The sequence below is a fragment of the Tamandua tetradactyla genome, chromosome 4 (assembly GCF_023851605.1).
Source record: "Tamandua tetradactyla isolate mTamTet1 chromosome 4, mTamTet1.pri, whole genome shotgun sequence".
In the NCBI taxonomy this organism is placed as follows: Eukaryota; Metazoa; Chordata; class Mammalia; order Pilosa; family Myrmecophagidae; genus Tamandua; species Tamandua tetradactyla.
The window spans coordinates 84,431,937-84,439,451 of record NC_135330.1 but is presented as its reverse complement, the minus strand read 5'-3'; the positions used below and the strand labels follow the sequence as shown (position 1 = coordinate 84,439,451).

The 7,515-nt window shown below is 41.9% G+C and overlaps 1 non-coding gene across 1 annotated transcript; it reads right to left on the bottom strand.

The window, feature by feature from the left end:
• Positions 1 to 5,010: 5,010 nt before the first annotated feature.
• On the bottom strand, positions 5,011 to 5,201 carry LOC143681989 (U2 spliceosomal RNA). The gene has a single exon (XR_013175021.1). It is a non-coding gene; the product is annotated as a U2 spliceosomal RNA (small nuclear RNA).
• Positions 5,202 to 7,515: the final 2,314 nt, after the last annotated feature.

Sequence of the window (7,515 nt, the reverse complement as noted above, 5' to 3'; positions counted from 1 at the left end):
ATACACGTTCTTTCTCATTTCTTAAGAAAATGCCCATTGACCCATATCTGGAGTTTGTTAATTCCCATATTGGGAAATTACAATTTTAATAGAAATGAGAGGAGGGTACCAGAAGATACCAGAATGAAAAAGCCTTTCCAATTTGTTGCAGCATATGTACCAGGATCTCTACCTTTTTTCAAGCAAAGAAGGGAAGAATGGCCATACTTAAGACGGTAAAAACAGTCTTAAAAAAATAAACTGAGGTCAAATCAAAGAAAAGAGTCTAAAGCTATAGGATAAGTGATTTCAAAGGAATCAAGGCATCAATTAAACTCGAGGAAGATTATAAGGACTCTCAATGACCTATGGTGGGAGGTTGTAAAATCCTCTTTTGATCTGATTTTTAAAAACTGAAAAAACATTCAATGGTAAGAAATGGCTTAGTTTGCACGAAGACCTAAACTTTTAAAGTCCTTTCTAGTTTTGTGGCTCTCTGACATCAGTGTTCTCTCCCCCAGCTATGTCTATATCTATATACATACTGTTACATCTGTAATATTCAAAGCAACATTAGCAAAGTTTAATTTTTAAACTAACTTGAACTTTACAATGGTTGAACCAGTAATGAAAATATTTCTGCTTCATAGTCCTGGGAACCCTCTAAGAATGTTAACAAGTTTGTTGAACTCTTATTTCTCAGCTGGCCACTGGGTAATTAGAAGAATAAAATCACTCTTTGGAGACAGAATTAGAACCTGTGATTTTCTGCCACTTGACCTCCCATTCCAAACACCAGATAACACCTCTAGTTTAGGAACCATGAACTTGAATGGCAGTATGAATTTTGTGCTTTGGCTGCACATCTAGAATAACTTGACATTTAGGGAAGTGACCTGAGATGTGTTTTGATAGGATTAGTTAAATTTCAAAGTTCCTTTCACGCTGCGCTTACTTACTTACCCTGACATATTAAGGAATGGAAGGAAGTTAGTCTAGTCTCAAACAGGTGCTTTTGCTGTGAGCTGTTGGTTTGCAGGAAATGCAAGCATTAGTTTTTTAAGACTTATAATGGGTTAGTTTGACTTTGCAAATTTTAGCCATTTCTTAGATTACAAAAAGCTTTGGTATTAAAAGTCAAATGATATTCGATATCAAAAGGGCATATTTATAAGGGAAAATGTCTGAAATTTAGGAATTCTAGCAAAGATAAAAAGGTGAAAATATCAGGGCTCTTTCTGTTCCTGTGAAACAGGAAAGGACAGAAAAGGAATTCTGGCAGAGCTGGTTCCATGCTGCTCCAAATGAGAACAAGGGGAAAATGTTCTTGTCAAACACAGGCTCTAAAATGCCAGTTTCAACGTCACAACAATATTTCAGTGTCTTTTGTAGTCCAAATAGTTAATAGAGAAATAAGGACAGCCAAAAATTTATTGGTTCCTATGAATTCTCCTAGTCCCGACCTAGTGACTTTGTTGGGGTAGTGGGCGTTGATAGTATGATAGGAAAGAGAGAGAAATAAAAATGTTTAAGACAGAGTCTGAACAGCAAAATGAAATGGAAATCATCTGAATGCTTTAAATGCAGGAACTACTGCAAATCTCAATGACTTCTATCTTTTGGGAGGAGGGATTTATTTTGGTCTTAATTTTTTCAGATCACTCAACTGACACTTCATCCTATTCCAATGGCCTATACTTGCCTCATAGTTCAAAACGCTATAGAGGATCCTGAAGAACTATATGATTTTTCAAAGTGATTGAGGGAAGGCGATGAACTGAACGCTCAATTGTCCATGCATGGTGAGTGGTGGAAACTCTATTTTGTGAATAAGCCATGGCAACTTGAAGTTTCCCTGGAACTCTGCCACTCAAAACACTTCATTTGGTGTGTCCCTAGGGAGTACAAACTAATTTTGACAAACTGCCCCAAACAGAACTTGGATGGTTAACATGTTGCAATTCCTTTTCCTCCCTTCCTGCCATACTGTTCATTCCAAAAGCTAAGTAGGTTATTTTTATTTTATCTGCTATTTTGGGTTATCTATGCCATAGCTCCCTTCCATTAGCCTAGGAAGTGCCCTTCTAGGTGAGGTGAATCATCCCCTTAGTCTACCACGGACCTGACCCTCTTCCTTTTGGCATAAGCAGAAGTTAAGATCAAAACAGAAAAGGCTGCGTTGGAATTTGCTGATTTTTTAGTCTCCTTTCCCTCTCAAGCATAGATAGACTTGTGGGACAATGGCATCAGGCCTGAACAAGCTCTAAACAGAAGAGGCCCTGAAGGTTTGTGGTGCTGTGGCTGGGGGGGATTTGGGGGCATTGCTGGGTGCTGTGGCTGGGGGGGATTTGGGGGCATTGCTGGGTGCTGTGGCTGGGGGGGATTTGGGGGCATTGTTGGCTGGTGCGCTGGTGGGTCCTTCACTGCAGCCAGAGATGTGGCTCTCAGCATAGCGGCTTCTTTCTGTCACTACACCTGGGGACAACCCTTTGGAGACACAGAAATTGTGGGATTAAGTGGGGGTGGGGGGTGGGGGGTGGGGAATTCCTCTCTCTATTCCCGGAGGGACCCACAGACTTATTTGGATTCCAAGAGTAGAATGCAGACTGTAACATAGCGGAGTCAAGAGCTTGGCTTCTAGACCTCGTTCCACTGTGTAACCTTGATAAATTGCATCCTCATTTTGTAAAATGAAGCATTTGGATCACTCTATAAGGTCCTTTTGATATCCGATATTCCAAGCTTCTTTCATTTTTAAGGTGGTGCTATGGACTCCTGGTACACTGGGAAAATATCTTAAAACATTAACTGGGGGTGGGGTGGGTCGTAGGCTCAGAGACAGGTATGCTATTTCTCCTTTTCCATGTTTCGCTCCCTTCTCCTTCCTCGAAAACACAACAGTTTGGGTAACAAAATGCCTCTTTGTTACTGGGGTAATTTGACTTCAAAATCCTAAGGTAAAGTGAAATGAATATTTCAAACAAATATCTAGGGAATTTGGAGGAATCTTGCTTGCATGGCTTCCTTTACTTGGCGTATCTTTTCACCCACTTATTCTCTGGAAAACTTCTTTTAGATACAGATCATTCATCCACTTAACAAGTATATATTAACTTCCTCTGTGCCAGGCGCTGGTCAGGGCAATGAGGATAAATGAGTAAGATACCACACCTGCAAAAGTTGATGGCTCTGGTATCTGGGGTGGGGTTGTATGTTGGAGTTTTCAGTTGTTGGCGTGGGCAGGCTTTGGGAATCCAACCAGGGTCTCTGGGCATAGCAGGCAAAAACTCTGCCACTGAGCCACCGTTGCACCTGGGTTTTGTATTATTTTTGTAACTGTTTTGTGAGTTTGAAATTATTTCAAAATTAAAAGTTTGGAAAAAAAAAAAGGTATCATGCCTGCCCTTAGGGAGCTGACAGGTAATTAGCAATTGGACACTGTTAATGCCCATCAGTATTCCATCCTCTGTCATGAGAGCTAGAAGACTGTACTTTCTCAGCATGCTGAGTTAAGGATGATCGTGTGAGTAGTTCTGGCCAATGAAGTGAGAGCAGAAGGAATTTGTGCCACTTTCAGACTGAAGCATTGAAGCACTGGCGCTTGACCCTTCAGCTCTCCTCCCTCGCCTTAGAGATTCCTGGCGCCTCATGGGATCTTCTGTTTTAGGGATCTTTTCTTGCCAAAAAAACTTAAAGAATTTGCCATTCAGACCAACCAATCAATAAACAGACAACCAAAACTCCCTGATATGTAAAATGCAGCTAGCAAAAATCTCTTTTGGAGGAGTTCCGTTCTTCAAATGTGTACCCTAATATATTTAATAATATATTTTTATGTTGTATTTTCAGACTTTTAGGTTGGTTTCAAATTTTGCCAATCCAAATAACATTTCGTTGAACGTCCTTGTATATAAATCATTGTGATTGTCTCTCACTTTTTCATTATGATAAATTTCTAGGAGTGGAATTATTTTTCAAAGGGTTGAGCATTTTGAAGATGCTTGATATTTGTCTATACATTTCCATCTAGAAAACTTGTACCAAATTTATAATCCTACCAGCTGTTGATCATTAATGTTATTCATTTGCATTAAACAATTTTTTTGCTGATTTGATTAGGTAGAAATAGACTATCAAACTTATTACCATTTTAATTTGTTTAATTAACAGTGGGTGAAGGCCTTTCTCTATGCCATTTGAGTTCATTTTCTTTCCATTGCACCAACATCCTCCCCATTACCTTTTATTAAGGACCTACTATGTTAAATTCCATAAACACAATATGTAATTTAGATCTCAGAACACATCTGGTTGAGTATAATTATTTCCTTTTTTGCACGGGAAATAACTTACTGAGGGTCATGCAATAAGTGAAGGACCTAAGACATCAATGTCTTTGACTCTGCTTCTATCTTGCTTGGCCTGCCAATCCCCTGAGAGGGGACGTTTTTCCTGTGGAAGGACAAGTTATCCATGTTAGAGATTTTCTTCTCACAGCTTCCCTTTAGCATATTTGGAGCCACAACCTGTATGTGTTTGTGGTTACTTTATGGGTGGGTGTACTTTTTATTTTAATTTTTTTTTTTAGAGAAAGTGGCAGGCAAGGCAGAAGGTGACTGGAGAGTATGATGCTAGTAACAAAGGGGTCTACAACCACGGGTAAGCATAAGACCTAGGATAGAACAGCGAGAGTGAGCCAGGAGCAGCTGCCGCAGTTGATGGCGAGAAGGAGGTCTCTCGCAGGTTGGAGAAGGTTTCCAACGAGAGACCTGCGTGCAGCACAGGGAGGGGCTCACACAGGGCTTGCTCCCTGAAGTTCACTGCTTGCCCGAAACCCCTGAAAGGAATTCTGGGTTGACCATCACCACGAGTACAGGACGCGGCAGCAGCGAGAAGAGAAAAGAGGAAAGGAAGAAGAAAGGAATGAAGAAGGGGCAGCACAAGCTGCCCCTACCTGCGCTGGTAGGGAAAAAGGAGCAAGTCCAGAGAGCAAAGAAGGGTCGAGTCTGTCAGTTCACATCGCAGATGAGGGAGGGGCGCACGGCTCCTGGAAGTACTGCAGTACCAGGTCGATGCGTGGAGTGAACGGACCAAGTGCCTATTCCATCTCCCTGCTCCAAAAATCCATTTAATATATTGTCCTCGGATAGAGGACGTATCAGATACTAAACTGATAAGAACAGATACTACACTTGATCTTAGCCAAAAGGCCGAGAAGCGATTTTGTCTTTATTTTTTAAATCAACATTATTTGAGGTATAATTTACATACAGTAAATTGCACAGATTTTAATGGTACAGCTTGAAGAGTTTGGGGAAGTGAACATACTTATGAACATCCCTCAATATTCAAGATAAGATAACATTTCCATCTCCCTTCAGAAAGATCCCTCGAGACCCTTTTGCAGCAATCCTTTGCCATCTCAGGTGACTACGGATCTATTTCTAGAACTATAGTTCTATTTTGCTCGTTCTAGAGTTTCACATAAATGGAATCCTTCTCTTGTGCCTGGCTTCTTTTTCTTAGCCTATTTTTGAGGTTCACCTATACTTTGCATATCTCAGTACTTCCTTCTTTTGCATTGCTTAGGGATATTGTAAGAATCATTCCCTGCACAACAACCGGCAGTGGGGGGTGGTGAGAAGGCCCCCTCCCTCCCGTATCTTTGTACACATGCGTAGGGTAGAAACTGCTATTTCTGCACAGATGCTGTCTTCTGCTGGGTCTCACACGCTAACTCAGTTTCAGCTAAGAAGAGTCCTCCTGATGGATGCTGATGCTTTATACTGAGCCCTGGTTTGTTTTTTTTCTGGCCCCACTTCCCTAGAGTCTGTTTCTGTGGCTGGCACCAAATTTACACCTGACCACATTATCCTTGGCTGCTTCTTTTTGAGGCTGCTCTCTGCTCTTTGAAGGTCCCAGTCCTTTTCTACTGGAAGCATGGGTTCTTCTAGCACAGCCTGGGGAGCAGGTTCTGAGCAGCCGAGAGGTGGCCTCCCACGAACAACTTTCCTGAATGGATCTTAGACGCAGCTCCTCACGCCTCTAGGCAAACCACCATCATCCACTGACATTTAGAAGAGGGTCTTGGGGTGATCAGTTGGGACCAGGGGTAGGGAAGGAACCCTGCACAGAGCTCGGAACACTGAGGAACGCGTGGGACTTCAGTGACCTCAGCTCAGAGGAGCTGGCAGGGAGGCACCGGCAGTGGAAGGAAAGCCTTTTTATAGGTGGAAAAAACGTAAGTTTTACAAATCTTGACTAATAATAATGAAAAGGATTGATTGTTCCTCCTTCCCTGCTACTGCTGCCCCCTTGCCTTTGTGGTGGTTGTCATAGAAATATAGGTAATGAGAAAAATATGAAGTTACTTATTTTAGCACAAGCAGCAGTCACTCTAGATAATATTTCTAACATTTTCCCCCTCAAGATAGTGCTTCAGCTTTTCACACCCTGCCCTCCACTAACCCTCTTTGTGACCTTATTTTTTTGAAACATAAATACACCTGTTTAGAAAGACCATCTAGCTGAAAGAACAAAGAGTTATCCACTGATTCATTTTCATCTTAATTCAGTTCAAATCAAAGCAACTGCGTAGTGCTCCCCTAACCTTTTTCAGTGATGGTTTGTCACAGCTGTGGAAATTCTAACCTTGAGTTTGAAACCTATAGGCAGCAGGGAATTCTCTGCAAACCTTAATTCACAGGGCAGCAAGAGTTAATAGTCTAGGAAGCCAAACTTCTCTCTAAGATGATGGCCGGTTATCTTTGCTCTGAATTCATGCTCCTAATTCTGCAGTCTTCACTCATTCAACAAGAATTATGTTAAAAGCACATGCTGAAAAAGCCTCTCCCTTGCCTTGAATCTTTAAAGCACAGGGGCTCTCTGGGATTTGGAATGCTGTGTCAAAGCCTGCTCTCCAAGTAAATAGTGAGGTATCCCTGGGGCAAAAAACCTCCTTTGTGCCCTGAGCAGAGTGGTCACTCCTGCCTTGGGGTTTCTAGAGGATGTTATCTATACATGTGCTCACACCCATCACACCGCACTGTAAGTATAGGCCTGTCTCTTCTGAGAGACTGTGAATTGGGGGAATGCAGAAACTTGGCATTCTTTATTGATGTACAATCACGAGAGCATGGCTCAGCTATAGTGGAGCTTAGAAAGCATTCGCTGAAAAACAAAAAAAGAATGAAATTTGCTTAATGTAGTTGTCAACTTTGATGCTGGACAGCTGTGTTAGATTGCAATTTTGTCAAGATTGAGGCAACATGGGCCACTTTTTCATAGGGCAGGAGAAACTGCGGGGCCAGAAGACTTATATCAAGTACAAATGAGGACTCTGGTTTGTCAAGTAGCCACCCCTGACCCAGTTATGTCTCCTTCTCGATTAAGAAATCCTTCACTATCAAAGGGAAGTAAAACTGCAGGGCCACCCTTGCTAACCCTCTTGCTGGGAAGGGAAAAAGGCCTTGGCATAGGCATGGTGAGCGGTTGGAAGAGGGGAGAAGCGGAGGTGGGTAGGAGAAGCTTCCACTG